The following is a 13,016-nucleotide window of genomic DNA, read 5'->3' on the forward strand; positions in this document are numbered from 1 at the left end:
AAACCGTAACGCATACGTTTCAGTTTCAGTATTTTCATTTCTGTTGCACATGTATATTGAGTATACATTATCTTGGGGAAGTAAATCACAGGAAACAAGTCCTTGCTCTTACAAGTGTTTTAGCTGTAACATGGTCCACATGTGGAGACATACAAGTCACTGTGCACACACACACACACACACACACACACACACACACACACACACACACACACACACACACACACACACACACACACACACACACACACACACACACACACACACACACACACACACACACACACAGACACACAGCAGGAAATGTCAAGTTGCATGCACTCTCCTCTTTTAATTTCACCTTTGACCCCCATCCAATGCTGTACGGTTAAAAGGGGATTCCCTCTGCATTCCCACCAATCAGGCTCAGCAATTATGCTCGACTCTACAGGATTTATTGAAGTGTGTGCAGTGTGTGTTTTCTTTGGGAGGGGGTGGGGTTCAAGTATGAAGGGTTACTGTCAACATAGGCACCTGCTTGTCAGCTACTGCCCCCACCCCCTTCCCCAAAAAACTGCCCACCACCCTTCAGGGTATGTGTTGGTAACCCTCGCTAACCTCTCCTCCCCTTACTGCTGCCCCCTCCCTCCAGAAACAGATGCAGAGAGTCAGAGAGGAGGGGGGGGGTGGGGGCTCTCAAAAGACCTCTTAACACCCTGACACCGTGACCAGGCACCTGTGGTCTGCCAGCACACACGCTACACTACACACACATACAATCTGTCTTTCCAGTACACACACCCGGGGCACTCGCCTGCAGTGCCAGAGGTGGTGAGGGGTTAACTGGCGCAGGGTCAAGCTGACAACAGTCGCTCAGTCCAGTGGGAGGAAGTAACTACATCACACCCTCAGACGTGTCATTTCTTTCTCTCTCTCTTACATGCATACACACACTCATGTGTGTGTGTGGGGGGGGGGGGGGCTGTTTAACTCAGCTGGAGTATGGCCCGGGGCACTGTTAAAACCACTTGCCTATGGGGCGCTCTTGCACCAGTTGAACTGTCCTTTTATCACTCGCCTCAGCTTTTGATGAACTCACTGTTGCTGTGTAAAAACTACATCTACAACTGAAAGTTGTGGGAAAACTGTGATTTTATTTTCATTATTATACATGTATGTATATACAGTATATTTTTTTCCAAGCCTTGTTTATTTGGTATCAAAGGCATTTTAGTAAATCCTTCCCTCATCCTGTCTGAGTATTCACTTTCTCTCATACGTCCAAGTCGATGTTTCTTGATATATGACTTTAATTGTCATACTGTGCGTGTATAATAAATGGCTTGGCTAAATCAAACACATGCCGGTGAGGCTCAATCCAAGTCAGTGGTTAACAGAGAGCTGTAGTGATCCAAACACCAGTGACCCACCAGTATGGAGGAGCGACCAGAGAGGAATCAGACAGGCAGACTGCCAGACTAGCTCCATATCTGAGCTGCCAAAACAGACAAGCAGCAAAAGAAACCGACAGAACTAATCTTTTTTTGAAGCCCCTTTGTCTCTCCCTCCATGCTTCATGTGTGTATGATGTTGTATTTTGCCATCCATCAGGCATGTTTGCCCTCCACAAACCGTGGTTGTTAATCTGCAAATGCTTCATGATGTGAAATGGGAAATTTGGCGTTGCTAACCAGCATTGTGAAAAGATAAATTACCAAAAACTTTTGTTGGGATTCTGTTCTGTTCTATTTTATTTGTTGACCTTGCGTGACTGGTCTGGTGGCTGGAATGTGTGGCGATGGGAGGAGTGTGAGCAGAGAGGAGAGAGACCACATTCAAGAGCGGTCAAACTGTCAACCCCCGGACCACAGAACTCTGGAGCAAGGCAACGTGATTCATGGCTTATGGGTTACCTCACTGAGGGGAGACGGTCCAATTCCCGTATGAAGATACAGCTGATGGAGTTGCCAGCGTCCATGCATCAACTTCTCTGTCAAAGTCCTACGCAAAAATATCTCTAATATTTCATTTGAATTGAAATTTTCAGATGTATGTTTCTGTGTGCTCAAGGTAAAGCATCAGCTACATCAACATTAATGACATTGGAAAGTAAGACTCAGGGGCTCAAACATATCTAGCTGTTTTCACACATGTACAGAAGTCCTGAAAATTTCAAAGAATTCTTTTTTCTTTGTTGAGAAATGTCCGATTTTAACCGGAATTTTGCCAGGCCCCCCTTTGAAAATATCCGCAAGAAATCAGGGCGAGCTGATGTGAGAATGTAGCAGGAAATATACAGAAAAAGTCACAACAAGCTAGCAGGCTGAGGTGACGACGTTTATATCCTGCGACCTGTGGACGACGACATAATGTGATCTTTGTGTACGAAATGAATCTGCTCCACACTCTCTGCTGCTCGTACATATTGACCCGTTTATTGATACTGGTAATACCTCTTATTACATGAAGCACTGCTATAAAGGCAGCCATCATAGTGTTGCTTCATGTGCCATTTCAATGCTGTCCTTTTTAGGTGATGTCTCGTCTCCTGAGACGCCCCACCCAAACCGTCCGAAGGTGAAAATCTCCCACTGTAAGGGACATGTGAACAGAAAAGACAGAAAGATGTAAGGGGTAGCCTGTTCTGAAAAATGTGCATGTGTGGAAAAGGCACACAGAGGCACTACAGGGTCTCCTGTTGACTTGCAAAAGAAGCAGGGAAGAGAAACCAAAAGAGACAATCTTCCACAGTGTGAGTGTCTGCCTGCTCTGCTGTAAGTACCGGCGCACTTTCCTGCTTCCACCTCATTCTAGTCACGGGATGCTTTCTTTATCCACCTGCCGCTTAATACCGCTCCTCACTGCGGGACAACAGGTTAACTGGTATCCTCCCCCTCCCCGCAGATGGGGGTCCACCTTGATGAAACTCCGGTTGGGGGCTCCTGTTTTGGTCGGCTACACACCCAGAGTAATGATATCCTCCGTAGCCCGGAGCTGCTGCATCTGGCTGCCTCAATCTTCCCCTGGCTGCTTACTCATGCTGACTGGGGCCCAGTCAATTCAGCACCACCCAGCAGGTAGGTAGGCACACACATTCACAGTACACAAGTACACACACATGCACATGAATGTGTGAAAGTGTTTGTTAATGGCCGTGCACTTACACAAACAGAGACATGTACACACCAATTGAATCTGTGAAATTGTTTGTAAGTAAAAAATATTACACTCTACAAGAATGGACATAACAGAGCAGCATAACATAGCCTTTCAGCTGCTCTTCTAAACTATCATGCTATAAACCAGCTAATACTGCTGTCAGTCAGAGCTTGGACAATAATTCAATGATATCAAATATTTTTTAGGTTACACCAAACACATTTCCCCAGAGCTGTTACTTACCTGATTGTACAAATACATGACAGATAAAGTGAATGGATGGTATTTATATAGCACTTCTCAGACTTCTGTCAGCCCATAAGTTTAAGCGCTCTAGGCTATATGCCACATTCAGACATACACACACAGTCATAAATAGATGCCAGAGGCTGCCATGTAAGCTTTTAATCCGTGCCCCTCAGGATCTTATCCATTCACACACTCATGCTCACACTAATGGGAATGCCTCAGGGAGCATTTCGGGGTTCAGTGTCTTGTTTAACTATTCCTGAATAATGGATGAGACGCTCTATCTCTGAGTCAAAGCTTCCACCATTGAACTTGGTGACAGGCGTAGCGCCCTAACGCCGTGTCAAAGCTCCTCTTTGCTCTGAGAGATTGTAGTGTCCAGACTGGTGTGGCCTGGCCAGGCTAGGGAAAAGGAGAAATGGTATGAGTGGATCTCCAGTGTCCATCCACTTTTGTCTTATTTGTGAGTGAATGTTGTTATTGTCCCTCCAAGGCAGCCAAGGTGATTGCTTATTAATTACAATGAAGCAATGCATTGAGGCTAATAAACACAAGGTGTCTGTGGGGAGGGGGAGAATACCATAAAGTGAAATAGTTCAGGTGAGAATAATGGGCTCATCTGTTTGTTGAGTAAAGAAAACATAGTCTTAATGAAGGCTGATAGACCGCTGAGAGTTTCATTAGATAAACATTTTGTATTATTTCACAGTAGGCAGCTACTATCAAGCATGTGGAGCGAAGAGTTGTAAAGATACTGAAAGCAAATAAAAGATGTACACACTGTCCTCTGCCTCCTACAGCTAGTACATCAAGCACAATGGCTCGGTGTGGCACAGTGATAACGTGCCAGCATGTGCTGTGTTTTTTTTTTTTTTTTTAGGATCAAAGCCATAGCTAACCTTTTATTCCCAACCCAACCTAGTGTACCAGTGATGGTGAAATGTGTTTGTGCATGCTTGGAGTGATGCACAGAGTTATCAAAGAGATGCATGTGTGTGTGTGTGTGTGTGTGTGTGTGTATGTGTGTGTGTATGTGTGTGTGTAGGGAAGGATGAGGCCCTAGATTTGTCATCAACTAGATTAACAGCAGCATGGAGGTGATTACTAAACTGAGTCACACACACACACTCAAAGTTGACAGTACTCATCATTTTGGGAATTCTCTTTTGTAATAATAACAAAGAAAGCCAGATACTGATACGAGAGAGACGAGGCGGCGCAAACAGGAAAGAGGAAAAATACTTCTCTTCACAAAAGAGAAATCCAGCAGGGTATCAGGGGATCCCACGCACTGGGAATAACCCTACAACATTATACACATATTCATATGGGGGCACACACACACACACACACACACACACACACACACAGACATACAGACACACATACACACACACACACACACACACACACACACACACACACACACACACACACATACACACACACAGACACATACACACACACACACACACACACACACACACACACACACACACACACAGATCGCAGGGGTTCTGAGAGGTTGGCTGTTGAGCAGACCACAACACAAGCACTATGCCGAGGAGTAGGAGGAGGCCGACATGACTTAAAAGGCTCCTCTAATGTGGCCCTGGCACGACACACACACACACACACACACACACACACACACACACACACACACACACACACACACACACATTCACAGACACACACAGTAATATGCATTAACTTTGTAGAGAACAACATTTTTTGTCACTGCAAAACACATCATACACAACATATTCACACAACAACCACACTACCTCTCCTTCTTACAACCGCCCTGAGGCATCAGGGGAATTTCTGTACTTTTATCCGCCCCGCCTCCAGTGATATAATCCTTGTTTTCAAAGAATCTAAAAAAGATTTTTATAACCACAATGATTTTATACGCCTGAAATAATGATACTGCTCACAATTGAAGTGAAGCAATTCTTTGATAAATACAACGTGATACAGTATGATTTGCAGGAAATCTGCCTTTCCACACATGAAAAAATATATTATCTTTTAACCCATGCTGTGAACTTTTTTAAAAAATATTTATTTTGGGGCTTTTTTGCCTTTATTTGATAGGACTCTCACATCGGGAGAGAGAGTGCGGAATGACATGCAGGGAGGTAGCAGCAGGTGGGACTTGAACCCTGGGCGTCAGCTTGGAGGACTGCATCCTACACCTAACTGCTAAGCCATTGTTTCCCCCTAACTGTGAACTATTTTATACAAAAGACATGTATACCTACAATCATCTAATGGGATATCAACAGAATGTTACTGCAGTATTAACTGAATTACCACTCCATGGAAATATTGTTATTTGGTTCTTTTTGTCCACTTGGGCCATTTAGCTTCAAAAACTCAGAACTTAAGTATTAGAGCATAAACATTGCTAATGCATTTTTTGCATGCTCTTTTCTAAGCCATGTGCACACTAACAAGTGTCTTTGTAAACTGTCCTGGTAACCTAAAGCAGATTACTTGTTTTATTTTTGTTAATACTCGAATACAAACTCTTTTTTCTGTACACTGACAAAAATTCAACACACTTTAGAGATTCTGTCATTAAATCGACGGTTAGGAGTCACACAGGTAAGTCGTATAGATCTTATGCTGAGAGGTGAGTGGAAAGGACATCCTGCTGATAACTGACGGTGAAGACAGAAAAGACGTGGAGAAACAAATCCACTCAATGTGCAAATCCACAGCTGCTATTTTTTGATCATACAAGTCAGTAACATGCCAAGTAACTGAAAGTAAAATGAAAGTGAATAAAAATAAATGTTTGGACCTTATAATTCACTAAACCCTTCTACTTTAGCTTTTTAATTTAACTCAGTTTATTTTTTTACTTTTTCATGCGTTTAAAGAGAAAGTATTGTTTAGTTTCATCATGGTTAATTAAGTCATGATTGCCACAGCAGGAGGGGAAAGTATTCACTCCCTTCACACACATTATCAGCAGGACATGGTGTTAAACTATCCAGACTAAAACCTGCGGGAAGGTTTTGATTAATCCATCCCTTCGAAACCCTTCCCCAGGCTTATCAAACATTGTGTGTCTGCGTGTGTGTGTGAGTTAAGTCTTTGTACACCACAAGTCTCAAACCACACTGTGTGCACATATGCATGCTCACACAAAATCAGCACATGTAAATGCAGCGCATTCGGGTCTGTGGGGGTCGAGGGTCAAATCTGCTGTGTGCTTTGGGTGCAGTGTGTTTAAATTCTCTCCCTCTTTGCCTCCCCCCCATCTCTTTCAAGCATTGCCACCCAGGCTTGGCCCTGACCCAGACCCACATCTTTAAACTGAGCCATCATGCCATGCCATGCTCAGAGCCTGGCCACAAGGCCCTGATTAAAAACCATGACTTCAAACTTTCCAAGCTGTCAAAATCCCAGTCAGAGAGAGAGCGAGAGAGAGAGACAGAGGTAGAGAGAGAGAGAGAGAGAGAGAGAGAGAGAGAGAGAGAGAGAGGGAGGGGGGAGGAAGAAGCTGAGAAATAGATAGAAAAAAAAAAAGGTCTGACATAAAATCACCACTGTGGCATGGACTAACTTTTCAATGCGTCATCTGAGCGAGGATTTGTGTCACTCCGATACAGGCCTGTGTGTATCGCTGCGTTTTGAGAGTGTGTGTGGCTCAGATGGTGACTGGAGGTCTGTGTTTGTCTCCTGGATGGGGATGGTGTTTCATTAACTTTTAATGAGGGATGGACGAACAGACAGAGGGGAAAACACTTTTTATAGGCCTACATGAATACTTGGCGCTTAATCCTTTTGGCTTGTGCTAAAATAAACAAATGTGTGCACAGCATATAAACATACAAACACATATGATTCCTTTAATAGTCAAAGAAAGCACTTCCCTTTAAACAAGAACTTAAAGACAAACATGTTTGAGATGATCTGTAAAACCATGATTTAATGATTACATAATTTAATTTAATCTGATACTTTTTTTTTTTTTAAAGACACTTTTGGTTGGTGAGACTTTAAGGAAGGGCTAAAGTTTATGTGCCAAGAGTGCTCCCTGCTGGTGACTTGAAGAATAGCAGGCTATACAGCAGCCAAACAGGCTGCAAATTTCACCTTGAATCAACTTTCAAACTACAAAGTGTGTTAATGATCTGGTAATGTAAAGTCTAAATCAGTCGAAAATACTATAGGTGTGCAGTCTTTTTTTGTCTTGAGTGATTATGCTTTGGCTTTTTATGTTCCTTTCACTGTCAAGACTCAATGAGTCTGTTAAAAGGTGCCAATGTTGAAACTCAGTGATTCAAGTAAAAAAGGAACAGCAAAGACAAACAAGGGGTTAACAAACATCCAACCGAAACAACTAAAGTGAAGCAGGGCGGTGAGCTGCAGGCTAACTGTGGCAATGAACCGCTACCCTCTCAAATGAAAATCCCTGGAGAGTCGACGAGATCTCGGAGTACAAGTCAGACCACCCAGGCAAAAGTTCAAGTCTTACTGTTGTTTAAAACAAGTATAAAACACTCAACAAGAAGGGGGGAGGGGGGCACACATGTCAAAAAGTCAAGTTCAACTTAACGTGAGTGAAGAGAGGAATAAAAGACAGCTGAAAGGAGAAAAAAGGGGGACACATGAAACTATAACCCTACATGGCTCAAGCACTCCTCAAACGGCAAATATTATTTTGGATGATAGCCATTTTGCCAAAAAGAGAGAGCGCGAGAAAGAAAACAGGAGGGAGGGCGATGAAGAAGGGGTTCGTGTACCTTATTATACGGTGGTCATGGGGGAAAATTGCAATCATCTGTGACTCTTTTTGGAATACCTACATAGTGAAAAAGTCACAATCATTCTCTAATATCCAGAGTTCTTAAGATTTGACTACCACAGGCTTTTTGACAGAGACCGCCTGAGACTCAACATTACTTTTTGGAGTGAGCGAAGGCTGAACCATTTCTGAAGGCGATGACGATGGAAGCCAATCAGAGCTGTTTTATGAAGAGAGAAAAGTGAGAAGTGTTGTCTGCAGGGAAAAGATGTAGGGAGATCCTAACAGCTACTCAACTGAGATATGAGGCTGGTGCATACAATGTGTAAGAAGGGGCAAACATTTAAGTTTAAACTGGATCCACAAGCTGCTACCCTGAAGAAATCACTGTTATAAAGGTCTAAAAATCACCAAATTAAAAAGACATTTCTTTATCGTCATTTCAGGATAATAAACCGAGGTAAACAAGAGAGTATGATGTGTTCAGAGTCGTTAGGGTTAAACCGCTGTGTTTCTTTTATTTGCACTGAATTTGGACCCACGCACGCACGCACGCGCACACACACACACACACACACACACACACACACACACACACACACACACACACACACACACTCTGGTCTATTCAGTCACTTGTAGCCGCCCGGCTAGAACAACAACCATGTATGAGACAAGCACTTCCATATGTGGCTGCATACACATTCACGCAAATACACCGACCCATAGAGAAACACATACGAACCTAACCGGGCAAAACACACACTTGTGCAACCACATTCCTCCTTCCATAACCTTGACCACTGCCCACAAACCCCTCAGTCATCTCTGCTTTCTTATAAACTGGGAGAGAGTTACACTCACTGTTTTATATCTGAATGCAGCGTTTCTTTACTGGATGTTAGATATTTCACCAGAGACAGACACAGGATCACTTGGCTGAGGGAACTTGAAGGACCTCAACGTAATGAGTTTTGAGTGTTTGGCATGAACCAAACACACAGTGATACTTGCCCTCCTGATGATGACTTTTGCCATGAAATGAGAAAGTCAGTTAGCTATTTAGATAACTCGTCATTTTACTGTATTCACTGTATTGTTGACCTGAGCACCCCCAGCTAAACCACCGACCACTACACTTTCTCTATACTCTATACTCTCACAACATCAACACACTTCTTCAAACCTTTGGCAGCTTGTAATGTTAGCACCAATGTGAAAGCAAAACTTTATTTTGGGGAATATAGACTGCTTTTCTTTTCTTCTTCTTTTTTTTTAACAAAAGAAGCAAAGACCCTCTCAGATATTAAATGTAGCTTCAACATAAGCAGCAAGCAGCTTCAACAAAGGCTGCCTGAACAAAATAAAGCCTTAAATCAACACACACAAAACTAAATTAGTGAACATCTGATTAAAGATGATACAAGACCTTAAACATTTGATGACAACTTTCTTTTTTTTTGTATGTAAAGTGAAAGATGCTACAGCTAGTTAAAATGTTGCTTGCACAGCCTCCAATTGTAACATCTCCAGGCTTCAACATTCAGCTGACTTCCTCGTATGACTGTTAAAATTGTGATGCAACAATTTAAATTCCAGTCTAATGTCTGGAATCTTATAAAAGGTAAAATATGATGAATCATGTATTTTAAGAAAGAGATTGTAGACTGTTGGTTGTGCTAGGACTGGCAGCAGTTGATCTACTGTGTACATATCCTTGCAAACTCAAATGAGAAATTCTGACTGACTTCTGTTCCCTGTGTTCACCTAGCGGTTTTTTTCAGAGTACCAGCGTCTTTTTTTCAATTGTTTTCAATGTGAAGAGAGCGTTCGCAGCAGAAAGCGGCCGCCTGGAGAAAAAGCGCAGCGCCTGGTGTCTTTTTTCCTGAGCGCTCTGCCTTTCTGTTCCATGGCTCCGAGCGCTCTTTTCTGAATGTATAATGATATTCCCTGTAGTTTTGCAACCTACAGATCATGTCTGGTACCCACATCCTCTTTTCTCCGTGTCTGATCCGGAAATAAACAATCTAAAACAAAAAACATACAGTAAAAAGCAACGGCCATGTCGGCCATACAGCAGCTGTTGTCAACAGACTGTTGTCATGGAGACAGGGTGGATGTGCAGCACTTTTCTTCTCAGCACACAAATGCTTTATGTGCTCCAGAGCGCAAAACCAGCGCTTTTCTGCCGGGAATAAAACGCTAGGTGGACACGGGTCCTTAAACAGCACATGAGACGACTTTGTACTAAACTTGTGTTTTAAGATATGATGAATATCAGCCTGTTCAACCATAGTTCAGAGTTTGTGAAAAACACACAAAGTTCACGTTGTAATTGGACCAATGTGCTGCCAATGGTCAGGATCATTTATAAATTTGCAGTTTTGTTTTCTTAACTGCTCCATCACGGGATTATGTAGAGCTCAGGTGACGTGTGTGTGTGTGTGTGTGTGTGTGTGTGTGTGTGTGTGTGTGTGTGTGTGTGTGTGTGTGTGTGTGTGTGTGTGTGTGTGTGTGTGTGTGTGTGTGTGTGTGTGTGTGTGTGTGTGTGTGTGTGTGGTCGCTTTGCCATTGCTACATGTTTGGTTCTGTGTACTTTTCTGCTTTCATGCATGTTTATTCCCATGTATGCTACTTCATATAATGTGTGTGCTTACATTGGTGAATCAGTATGCATTTGTTTATGTGTGTGAGCGCACTCACGCAAATGTGTGCCTTCTCAGATTAGCACTTGGAAGCTGTTTTTTTTCTCTGGCAATTACAGACCATTACCAGTCTACCACATGTCAAAAGAAAGCCACTTATTGCAGTAAATATACTTAAGGAGTGAATTACTGACCAACTTTATACTCAAGTTGTACAGATCCTGAAAACTAATGGGCCAGAAAATACTGGAGGGGGAGAGAGGGGGAGAGAGAGCGAGAGAGAGAGAGAGAGAGAGAGAGACGTATGCACATTTTTCTGCATACAGATGCACAAACATTAACACATTATTATGACCTTATGACCTTTTAACTCTGAATGCGAGGGGGTTTTCAAAAGTTGCAATACAAAACTGTATACAAACACACATGGAGTTGTAAAACTGAAGGCTGACAGACTTGTGGTTCACTGGAAACAATTACTGCAGTAATACCATGCTGCAACACTGGCCTCCCCTGCTCTCCTCCATTTGTTTCTCTCTTTTTTTTCTTTCATTCCCCCGTTTATTCTCTAGTCACCAAAGGTTTTACTTGACCTTTTACATCTATTCTTCTGCCTTTTTTCCTTCATTTTTACAACTAACTGGGTCATGCTCACACTACAGCCATGCTAAACAGCACACGTGTGTACGTGCTCAAACACATGCACTAAATGTCTTCAATCTCCTCGACCTCTACTGCGCTTACCAACATCTCAAGTGGGCATACACACAAACAAACAAACAAACACAAGCACACACACCCAAAAGCAAACACACATACTGATAGTTATCTTCAGATCTGGATCTGTGAAGTAAAAGAGTTGGTTTGTCAGAGTACTGATGTTTATGACCAAGTGGGACTGACCGGTCCAGAGGAGGGATGCAGGCACAAGCAAAGAGTGAGGCAGAACGTTTGCCCACATGCCTCTATGATGTGTTTCCACACAGCGGTGGAACATTTCAGTCACTGGGTTAAAAGGTAAACATGAGAGATGGTAGTTATTATTTAACACATTCATGACCATAGTTAGGTTTTAAGTTAGGCCATAAAACAACAGTTATTCTTAACTTTAGTCTTATGAGCAAGAGAAACCCTGTCAAAGCAAACGTTTTTACCAGACTGGTGATATTTTAATATCTACCTATTTATAATGGTTTTGTATTGCACATGAGTGCCTCTGAACTGTGGATTTCTCACTCATTGAACTTTGTATTCTAAAGTCAACTGGACTGCTTTAAGTTCACGCTGACTCAGACATTGTTATATCTTTATTTACAAAGCCATTCTAGGAACAGCTCTGGACTACCTTTCCTCTTTTAATTCTGAAGGATGGAATCCACAACCTTAGTTCGTTGGACTTTGTTGCTCCCAAAGTTAGAACCTGTTGCTCGGAACAACCTGCAGTCCGATTTTAAACTACAAAACTTTAGTTACCCTGAATGCTATTAAATCCTTATTTTAAGTTTTTTGAGTTCAAACACTTGCACCAGGTGATTTTCTTATTATGAAATGTTTAGTGTAGGAGTTTGAGCGTTTTGTTGCTGAAACTAGCACCCAACCGATATGGGCTAATCGGGGCCGATATCAATATTAGGAAGAGTAAAAATCTAATACCCACATATGTCAGCAGATATCTTTCTGAGATCTAAGTTTGATCTGTAGAGATAGATATAGGAATATATTTTTTTGAGTTGATCCCTCACATGCAGTTATCAATCACTTGTGAAAAAGATACACAAAGGAAATAGATGGTCACTCAACTAGAAAGTAACTGCACATGTAAATGCACCACTGCTTGACACTCTCTAGGGAGAGATAATGCTTGTTGTAATCCATACAGCGCCCTCTGCTGGTGACAGCCAGACAGAGAAATGCTAGTGTCATACAATGAAAACTCAAATGAAATGCGATTTGACTGGTGAATAAGTCGAGTAATATTGGTGCATATCTGCGATAAAATTAGCCGATACCAACAGTCACTGGATATGTTCGTATCAGCCGATATTATTGGCCGATTAATCGGTCTGGCGCCAGCTGAAACTTCTTGTCCAGAGATCTCTGATCTCAATGGGAATAACCTGGATAAATGAAGGATTATTTTTTTCCACTCATTTTACCGGCCGCATCAATGATTTTTAACAAATACTTACTTGACAACAATTGAAGACTGACATCAAGTC

General features: G+C 42.3%; 1 protein-coding gene across 7 annotated transcripts in view; it reads right to left on the minus strand.

Moving 5' to 3' along the window:
* Positions 1–13,016, minus strand: part of LOC109994625 (cytoplasmic dynein 1 intermediate chain 1) — a 56,369-nt gene that overhangs the window by 33,711 nt on the left and 9,642 nt on the right. The gene's annotated exons all lie outside the window — the stretch shown is intronic.

This window comes from Labrus bergylta, chromosome 19 (assembly GCF_963930695.1).
Source record: "Labrus bergylta chromosome 19, fLabBer1.1, whole genome shotgun sequence".
In the NCBI taxonomy this organism is placed as follows: domain Eukaryota; kingdom Metazoa; phylum Chordata; class Actinopteri; order Labriformes; family Labridae; genus Labrus; species Labrus bergylta.